Raw genomic sequence first — 9,633 nt, 5'->3', positions numbered from 1 at the left:
ACTCCTTGCACCGACGTGGCCAGTCTCCCTCGCCGCCTCCTGTCCATCGAGGCCGCTGTAGGGGGGGACTACAGCCCCCAGCAGCCACATTGGGACCCGCCCACTTCCGGCGGAAAGCGCGCCCGGAGGCGCTACTTCACCAGAGGTTCCCCCGGTGGAGCGGGGGGTCGAGCCTTGTACCACAGCAGCAGCAGCAGCACTTACCCGGCATCCAGGGCAGAGTCCCTTGAACTCCTTGCACCGACGTGGCCAGTCTCCCTCGCCGCCTCCTGTCCATCGAGGCCGCTGTAGGGGGGGACTACAGCCCCCAGCAGCCACATTGGGACCCGCCCACTTCCGGCGGAAAGCGCGCCCGGAGGCGCTACTTCACCAGAGGTTCCCCCCGCGTCGCGGGACGCGCGCGGGCGGCGCCGGGCTGAGCCCGGGCAGAGGGCGGGCCGTCTGTGGCCGTCAGGGGCAGGAAGAAGCAGAGCAGAGCCACGTCCCTTGTCAGTGGCCTGGAGGTATCGTAAAACGCCACTACTATTAAAGTCTACTCGCCCATTGACAGCAAGAAGTTCGGTGTAAAGACCTTATATTATTACTGAGGATATTGGTTGAGTGTTTATCCAGGAGATAGAAAGTGATAGTCCTGCTGCTACCCGATAACACGTGATCTGTGATCTTTACCCCGCGCCTACTATCCCCACTATTCGCACGGGCGGGGCTCACTTTGGGCTGTTTGACTAAGGGAGCGATCCAGCTCCTAACTGATTGTGTATTGGTCAGCTAAGTCACTATTGCTTGCTATTTATTGACTTCCTGTACAATTTTTGCTAATACCATCAACTAGCTGCTCTACCTGGTTCCGCATATCATTAAGTCATCATGACCAACCGTGTAACCCACACTAAGAAACCAGCGGTGGGGGGGTCAGTTAGGGGGACTTTAGACCATTTTATTACCAGGGCCGCCTCCGTCCTGGAGCAGGAGATAGCCATCACTGAGCGCCGTCTATCCATGGAGCCCCTCCTTCAAAAACGCTTGTCGCTAGGTCACATCGTAAATGTTCCTTCACCCCCTACGACCTCCTTACCTACCTCCACAATAGTCCCCGCTTCTGATGCAATTTTTATCTCCCAGACCTCTGGTGCCATAGACATATTACCAATGTCGAACGATACCACAGAGCACACTTCCGACACCTTATATACAACGGACAATTCAATAACGGAAAAGACCCCGATCAAAACCACAAAGAAGGTAAAAAAAAAACATGCCCCCAGTAATACCTCTTTTACTCACTCACCAACTGCACCTGACCAGACTAGACTCCGGCTGAATGCCGATGCATCACTATCAAAGGGTCCTTTAACACGAGGGAAAGGTAAAACTCAAACGAGCAATGGGACGGGGTCTCACAAAAAAGGCCAGTCTGGTAAAGGGGGAAAGTCCATACCAACCCCATCCACCCACGATATAGGCACACAAACAGAGGAAATTGACCCAACCACTCAAGACCAAATATTTACCCTTGGCGAGAAAATTAAGATATCAGTGGAAAGTAACGTAAAGTCATTACAGCTAGCTGTTAGCCAGGACATTGAAACAAAACTTGGGGAAATGATCTCCTTACTTTCTTCGGTTTTCGAAGATAAATTTGTCCAACTGACCAAAATGCTACTTGACGGCATAACCAAACAAAACTCCACTAATACATCGCTGGTAATCAGTCATCTTAACTCACAACCAAACCAGATTCCATCACTTACAACTAACCACTCCAACAATCCCAGTGCAAACACTCCTACTTCCCATTCGACAACTAGACAGATGATGACCCATGTAACAAAGGGAACTTCAAGACCACACACCGAACCTGATCCACCTCTGAGTTCTAACGCAGCCTTAAGCCAAAACAATAGGGCAGACAACGATACTATCCCCAACAACGATCATTTGCACTTGCCACCAGCCGCCCGGCCATATGTCCTGGTCCTGACAAATGTCCCCTTCTTACAAAAAGATTCCACCGAATCATGGGCCTCGCTAAGGAACAAGGTCACCCACTGGCTCACTAAAAATACCTGCTTCCACCCAAGACATACAAATCAGATCTTGATGGTGAGGAGAGTGGGCTGGATAGGCGACTTTAGCAAAAAAAGCCCGGGTGACTGTATAGTCGTAAATTTCAGATCACCAGGCTTAGTCCGCTCCTTACTGAAAATCAATAGGACAACAACATACGAAATCAACCATATTAACATGGTGTCACTTGACTATTTCTATCAAAGTGAGCAAATAAAAACTCACAACGGGAACGGGTGCATTCTTACCCAAAACCGATTCGAACGGCTCAACACACTAGAAGAAGTAGATTGACAGTTACCACCAATGAGCAACCCTGAAATTTTGATTTCCGCTCCCTCTCTGCTTCTACCAACTGCCCAAACCGAGTCACACCAAAGGGAACAACAGATCTTCCCTTTTTCAACCCACTTAACACCTATAAAACACCAAGGGATCAAACCTAATGCTGAACAGATTAACACCCTCGAAACTATTCCCCAAATGACAGTGACACCTGATAGGGAGGGTGACACCAGTATCAATATGGACCCTATTGCATATAACCAAAACATCGGCAGGTTAAACCCCAAACAAAAACAAACAAACTCACTACTAAAAATAACTTTTTGGAATATATCAGGTCTTCGCTCAAAGATCCAAAACGAAGAATGGCTACAATTCATTAAAGAATCTGAAATTATCGCTCTTCAGGAGACATGGACAATAACTCCTTTACACATAAACGGCTACAAGACTTTTTTTAGCCCAGCACTCCCATCTACATCTGGGAGAGCAAAGGGTGGACTAACAATATACGTAACAAACTTAATACCATCTTTGGAGTCCCATACCCTTAAAGCCGAACCACAATACCAAATTATATGTATTACTATAAGAAGAATGCCACCTATCCTAATCATTAATTTCTATAATAATCTCCCAGAAGACAGATTTGCAGGAGTCATAAAAGAAATTCGCGTCTCCTTACACAAACAACTAACCCCCATCAAAGGCAGGGAACCAATAATAATCTGGGGGGGAGACTTTAATTCAGCACTATGTAAGAACGCCTCAAACGGTAACTGCGGCTACCTGGACCACACACAAAACAATATTCCTCACTTCTCACATTCTCACAATGGGTCTGTCCTGAATGAGAACATGATCCATCTACAATTGGCCTTTGCAAATGAATTCACTACCCCTATAACTCCCTTTGTTCCAACTTTTAATGGCCGAGGTCTATCCTCCTGCATCGACTTCATTTTAGTAGGGAATATCATCCCTAACCTGATCACTGACGTTCAGACCCACGACAGCGCATTCAGTGATCACTTCCCACTGACAGTCACAATCCAAACTACTGCCTCAAAAAAAACCCCAGAAACACTACTCCGTGCAGAACTTATTTCTATGTCTCGTCCAAATGGTTATGCACTGAAATGGTCAAAAATCAATTCCACTGATATCCTTGAAACTATAATCAACGCAGCCCGCCCTGCGTTTGAAGTCTGTTTAACCGAGTCAACTAACCCCGAGGAGATCGTGGCTAACTATGATCTAATAACATTACAGGTCAAGAATGCCCTGACAGCTCAATCTCGGGCACAGAAGACACCTCAGGATAAACCCAAGTTCAGGTGGTTTAATTCAGCCTGCTCAAGAGCCCATAAAACCCTCAAGATTGCCCTTAAAAAATCCCCAAGAAATGTTTCCGAAATTCTAACAGCTAGACAAAAATACAACAAGGCAGTAGCATCCAGGAAAAGAGAACTTAAAGAAGAACACTGGACTGCTTTACATAGCAGCTGCCAAAATAAAGACTCTGTAACGTTCTGGGAGATTGTAAATTCCTCTTTTCTGTCAGGACCAAAAGTAACTGGTACACTTGAGACTACCATCTCAGAACAAGAGTGGGTTACCCACTTTTCAAAAAAAAAATTTCAAAACCGGCTGGGCCCCAATCACATAACCACCACGCATCTACACCCCGAACGATCCCCCCAAACATGAACTTCGAGCTTGCAGAGGTTGAGAATGCCCTGAATGCCAGTAGATCAGGAAAGGCCCCGGGTCCTGACGCGGTCTCGATGGACCTATATAAATCAAACACCGACCTCTGGGCCCCCTTGTTACTAAATGTCCTAGACGCACTGGGTCACGTAGGACTTCCAACCTCTTGGTCTGATTCGATCTTAGTGCCCATATTTAAAAAGGGTAACAGGAACAACCCCACGTGCTATAGACCCATCTCATTATTGGATTCTTTCGGCAAGGTAGTAGGTAGAATCCTCTTAGCACGCTTACAAAATTGGGCCGAATCAAATAATACCCTATCTGACCTTCAGTTCGGGTTTAGGGAAGGTAGAGGTACCATAGAGCAGGTCCTTAACCTTACACTCCTGAGAGGGAAGTATGTCCATGTAAAGGGTGGCAGTCTTTACATGGCATACGTTGACCTATCCGCAGCTTTCGACTGCGTAGATCACATCAAGCTCTGGGCCGTAATGACACAACTGGGCATTGACCCCAATCTGGTTAATTTTATAAGGGAAATCTACTCGAATACCACTACTAGAGTAAGATATGGCATCGGGGGGCAGCTAACATCGCCATTTGCAATCGAACGAGGAGTAAGGCAAGGCTGTGTCCTGGCTCCCTTTCTCTTCAACATTTACACTAACGGACTAGAAACAGCTCTGTTAAAAGGCAGCCAGGACCAGCCGCATATCAAACAACGCCCAATCCCCGCACTCCTATATGCGGACGACGCAGTTATACTCGCCCGCACCCCCCTTGAGTTACAACGGGCCCTGATCAGATATACAGATTTCAAGAAGCAACTGGATCTAAATATTAACATCAAAAAAACCTTTGTGATGGCATCAGGGAAACACCCACGAAACAAGAAAAATATTTATGTACATGACATGAAAATAGAGGACACTATTACTTATCCCTATCTAGGAGTCGTGATAGATAATAAATCTACCTGGAAAAGCGCAATAGAGAGCAGAAACTTGCAGTTTCTAAAAGCAACAACGGCCCTGAAAGTGTTCGGCCGGAGGTTGGGTAAAAGAGCATCAAAGGAAATGTTAGATATTTATAACTCAAAATGCCTCAGCACAGCTATCTACGGGGCCGGGATTTGGGGAAACGCACACGTCACTTTACTCCAAAAGACTGAAAATTCCTTTATGAAATTCCTGCTGGGAGTCCCATCGTCCACCTCAACTTTTAACATTCATTACGAACTGGGCCTTCCGTACATCACGGACGTGATACGCATGCAGCCTATCCTCCTATGGCACCGCATCTGGACGACACCAGAACTAAAATTCACCCAGGAACTCATAAATGATTGTACGAACTTGGACCACGGACTATCAATCACTTGGCTTGCATATGTCAAAAAGTTTCTAACGGATTTAGAACTTGAGCACCTCTTTTTAAAGCCCCAAAATAACACTCTAATCCCCAGAAAAAGGCTGCGAGATATTTGTCTAACTCATTTAACTGATCTGCGCCTGGCTCTTGAACTAAATAAAAACTCTGTCCAACTGTTCTTCTCAATACAGACAACAGATCAGATTGAGCCATACTTGAACTCCAACCTGAGCAACTACGAGAAATTTTTACTCACCAGAATGCGACTGAACATATTCCATCGTCTAATCACTTTCCCTGGGCAAAACGACTGGAGCACCCAACTGATGCCATGCCCCTGTGACGATCTTTCCCCCCAAACTACCATTCATGTGATTATGTTTTGCAAATTTTATGCTGAGCCAAGAAAGCTATACTTGATCCCCTTTCTGAAACATTTGGGCCTAAATCAGTGTCGGCCAGCTTTCATGGCCCTCCAACTGCTAGAAACAGAATTACTGGCAAAAAATATGGCAATGTTTTTAAAATTTTGTGCACGACATAGAGCTAACCTCTAAACGAAGATCTCTGTTTAAATAACACACTGACAGATGCTCTCTGCGAACCACTTTAAACATACCCTACGATGAACTGGGATTAGCCCCCTATGCATCTTAAAATTGCTTCCGGGGGGTTTGTTTCTGCACTGTTATACATCGCCCAAACTCTCTTAATCTATTTTATCACTCTTAAACTAATGCTACATCATCTCTTTTAAATCTGCTTTTGTCATTTTGCACTTGTTCCAATTGCTTAGGCGAAACAAATTAACCTTGCAAAAATGAAACGTGTATAAATGTTAATGTATTTTTATATGTAAATACTTTTATGGTATGCAATTTCCTTACCGAATAAAGTTTGTCAATCACATCAGACCATGTAGTTGGTCCGACAACTATCTGATCAGGTTCCGGATTCCCCACGCCAGGCGCCCCTCGCAGTCCCCCCCAGAATGGTACGAAGCTGGAGCAAAATTGAGGCAGGTAGCCTAAGGGACACACTGCGAGGCAACCCACCTAGGAGATCACAGCTGGAAGATCTCGAGGAGGAGAGCGAACTCCGCACTAACCAGCTGACAGTAGCCATTAATAGGGTGGCTCCAGCCCGCAGAGAAAGAGTGCGCAATAAGGGCAAGGGGGCTCCCTGGTTCAATGAGGAACTAAGAGGCCAGAAACTGACCCTACGACAACAAGAAAGACAATGGCGCAAGTCATATGAACCTGAGGCGCTCACTGATTTCATGGCCAAGCTTGCCCTATACAAAAGAGCTACTTTGGCAAGAAAGGCTGTGCATTCAGGCCAGAATCTTTTATTTATTTAATATTCCAGTCGGCAATGACAAAATGCACATAATACAGACAGAGCAGTCTTTTCAGTTGCGTCCAGTTACATATTTCAAAAGGAAACGCACATAGTCCTGTACATAAAGAGGCTAATTTAGATTCTACCATATCCCGGGCATCCGACAGTCATAGAGCTCCGCAGTTTACCACCGTATAGTACTCTGGCACATTTGTGACCTCAATATCTTGTTATAGCATCTGTCCGCTGCTCTCCTGTGCATGGGAGAAAGCAAACATATCCTGTGTAATCAACCTTAAAGTGTAAATCAATCGTCTACTTGTGTAGCTTGAAGGTACTGCGTTAGGGGTTCCCAGAAGTCCCTAGGTCTGGACGCTTGCAGTAGTTCTTCCGCATAAACCTCTGTCTCCTTACAGTATGACGTCAGTAAGCCGGTCTTTAAACCTAGGGGGACGTTTGCTACCCCACCGAATTGCAATGCGGCGTTTGGCAAGCAATAGTGCAACAGCTCAAAATGTCCTTTTTTTGGCTGGTTGAAGTTTGCATATGCCCAGTAGGCAAACAAGTAGTGCATTTGGTGTCGGTTCCATCAGCATAATCGTCAGTGCGCCTGTAATTTCGTGCCAATCCTGATGAATCTGGGGGCATGCCCAGGCCATGTGCAAAAAATCTGCGTTTAATGTCTTACATCTTTGGCATTTGTCATGTGTTCTAAGTCCGTATTTGTATAACTGAGTCGGAGTGTAATAAATTTGATGTCAAAATTTAAAGTGGATGATACGCAAGTTGCAGATGGATGTCAGCAACTGCGTGCAGCTATAGTCCCAATCACGTTCATCTATGGTGTCACCTATTAGTGCTTCCCACCGTTGGAGCGATTTGTTCACTACCTCACTCTGTTCTGCTTGTGATGCGTTGTATAAGCGTGTAACTAATTTTTGACGAGTAGGTGCCGTTAATAAAAGCTTTAGGGCTTGCAATGTTGGTGGTTCGTCTGGAAATGATGCGCATAGCTCCCTGAGCCCCATGTGCAGCCGTAGATGTGCGAACAGCTTCATAGGTGTATGGTGTGCACTTAATAATGGGTCTTCCCTCTGAATGAATCTGCCATGCGGAAAGATATCCCCCATTGTGTACAATTTCATCTCCTCCATCAGCAGTAACATTTTTTTTCTCCTGCGCAACTGATATTTGCGGGTGATGAGCTATAGGGAGAGATGGGGCGTAAATGGGGAGTTTCTGCGCACGGTGTACTAGCATGTGCCGTGCTCTTGAAGTGCAGTGTACAGTTTGAATCGTGTCTTTAGGGGAAAAAGACTTTGGATCTGATATGTAAGCTATCAGTGGGGTTGGCTGTACGCTATCTCTCTCCACTGCTATGTGTGGTATATACGCATGCGGATGTAAGCAGTAATGAGCATGCTGTGCTTGAGCGCAATAAAAATATAATTGCAAGTCTGGTGCACCGAAACCCCCTTTGTGATATGGTTTCATTAATATTTTCCAACCTATTCTGGCCTGCATCCCCCCCCCCTCCCCCCCCCCCCAGGTTAACCTTTGCATGGGCGACTGTAATTTAGAGAACATTGTTTGTGTGAGCTAGATAGGGATATTCATAAATAAATATAACAATTTAGGCAAGACTATTATCTTTTGTAAAGCTATTCTATCAGCTAGAGAGAGAGGCATCCTTATCCAGCGATCTATCTGTTCCTCAAGTTTGGTCAACGCTCTATCATAATTTTCCCGTACCACTAGTTCTGGATCACGGTGTATCCATATACCCAGATACGTAACTGGTTCAGTTTGCCATTTCAGTGGATAGTCTAAGTTGGGCTACGTTGTGGCCTGTGTAAGAGGTATAACTACTAATTTGTCCCAGTTTATACGGAGTCCTGAGTGTTGTTTGAATCGTATATATTCTCTTATAAGCTCATTTAAATGAGTGTCCGGATATCGGGTAAAAAGCACCATGTCATCAGCGTATAGTGAGATGCTAATGGGTCGAAAATTAAACTGCAATGCAGTCTCGGAATGTCGTTGGCGGATTTTACAAGCCAATGGTTCAAGAATCAATGTGAACAAAATGGGTGAAAGCGGGCAGCCTTCTCTCGTCCCTCGGCTTATACTAATGGAAGTGGACGTGTGCCCATTAATTCTGACTCTAGCGGTGGGGTCTGTTTAAAGAAGTTTGATCCATCTTAGAAATGGCTCCGGAAAGCCCATTCTGCGCAACACTGTGAACATAAATACCCATTCCACAGAGTCAAAGGCTTTCGCCGCATCCAATAAAGCTGCGGCTGCCGGTAGATCGGGATTTAGATGGTGATACGGTGCAAAGATGGTGCGTATATTCTGAGTGGTAGATCGCGTCGGTACAAAGCCGGCTTGATCTGGGAGGATCAACTTGCCCAGTAGGGGTTGAATTTGTGCTGCTATAATTTTTGCTAATATTTTTACATCAATGTTTATCAAAGATAAGGGTCGGGAGGAGTCACATTTAGTTAAGTCCTTGTTGGGTTTCAGGAGTGCTATTAAAAGTGCTTCTCTTAGTGAGGTCGGGAGTTTACCCTCCTCATATGCCTCTTTGTACATTTCTGCTGAATGCGGTATCAATAAGTCCCGATATTCTTTGTAGAATTCTCCGGATAGCCCGTCAAGGCCTGGAGCTTTGTTGTTTGAGCTAGAAATATATTTGTTTTGTTAAAATCTGAAGATTATGGAGCAGATGATGGATTACATGGCAAATGCGGCCAATCTACAATTGTGCGAAAATCACAGCACAATCGCATAATTCCAGTGCCCAGGGTTAATGTCAACATTCTAACAGTGGGAGGTCTCCCTAAAAGGGTAAAA

This window comes from Triturus cristatus, chromosome 1_1 (assembly GCF_964204655.1).
Source record: "Triturus cristatus chromosome 1_1, aTriCri1.1, whole genome shotgun sequence".
NCBI classification, from domain to species: Eukaryota; Metazoa; Chordata; class Amphibia; order Caudata; family Salamandridae; genus Triturus; species Triturus cristatus.
The sequence above is the reverse complement of the archived record's forward strand: the minus strand, read 5'-3'. Positions refer to the sequence as shown.